The sequence below is a fragment of the Hibiscus syriacus genome, unplaced genomic scaffold (genome assembly GCF_006381635.1).
Source record: "Hibiscus syriacus cultivar Baekdansim isolate YM2019G1 unplaced genomic scaffold, ASM638163v2 tig00110637_pilon, whole genome shotgun sequence".
Classification (NCBI taxonomy): domain Eukaryota; kingdom Viridiplantae; phylum Streptophyta; class Magnoliopsida; order Malvales; family Malvaceae; genus Hibiscus; species Hibiscus syriacus.
Genome location: NW_024062808.1, coordinates 3,390,001 through 3,391,031, shown reverse-complemented (window position 1 = coordinate 3,391,031; position 1,031 = coordinate 3,390,001). Strand labels below are relative to the sequence as shown.

At 33.0% G+C, this 1,031-nt stretch overlaps 1 pseudogene; it reads left to right on the top strand.

Annotated features, from left to right (window-relative positions):
• Positions 1-918: 918 nt before the first annotated feature.
• The window catches only part of LOC120136886, a 371-nt pseudogene continuing 258 nt past the window's right edge, over positions 919-1,031 (top strand).

The following is a 1,031-nucleotide window of genomic DNA, read 5'->3' as shown; positions in this document are numbered from 1 at the left end:
GAAATCAAGCATAAACCCTAATATGTTTAAATACTCAAATCTCAACAAATCATCATGCTTACGAAAGCGTTAACACCACAAAGGATTAGAAATATACTACCTTGGTACCAAGATCCCGAAATGAAGTTCCTTGCTTAGACACACTCGCTTCCTCTAAGATTAGAAAGAAAACCCTCAATTCCTCTTTAGCTATATAGAACTCAAGGCTTTAAAACATCGAAATAAGTTTGATGGAGGGATTGAGAATGAAATTGAAGCTTAAAAGAAGTATAAAAGGTTCTCGATAACTTACCTTTGAGCTAGGAATTTGAGAGAAAACGGGAGAAGGAAATAGGAATGAAATGAAGAAAATGAATAGAATAAGGAGATAAAAGCTCTTATTTTTTTAAAGATGGGATAATCACACTATTAATCCTTCCTCATCTTTTTACTATTCACAAATCTCCTTTTTATGGTTAATTAGACCCAATTCCAACCTAATTAAGCTCAAACTTGGCCTAACGACTTTACTTATGATCTCCACGGGATCTATAAACCTCTCTGATAAACCCAAAACTAATAACCCATAATTAGGGGTGTTACAATATCTCTATACTAGTTATCATTTTGTCTCTAAAATTCCCTTTTTCTCTGTGTTGTCTTTTTGTTTTCTTTCAAATAAGTTATTTAGAATCTTCTTATGACAAAAAAACTTATTGTACGGTTTGCCCCCGAACTATATCGATTTTATCACTTGGGTACCCAAATTATTTTTTGCTCTAAATTAATACTTTAAAAGTATCATTTCATTGTACACATTAGTCGAGGAACTATGATCTTTTGGATTATTTCCTTATTCCTTTCCCAGTATCAGTTCATGGATAGTATTAATAGATCCCCAAGGTGGTTAGATTTTTTCATCAAGGCTAAGCAGTTTAAACTTTAAAGTCTCCCAAGAAGCTTCATAACATTTTCAAGTATACTCTTCTATTCGTATACCAATGGAAGTGATTCCAAGTATGGTTGCAGACAGGTCAGTGGTGATCTTTAAC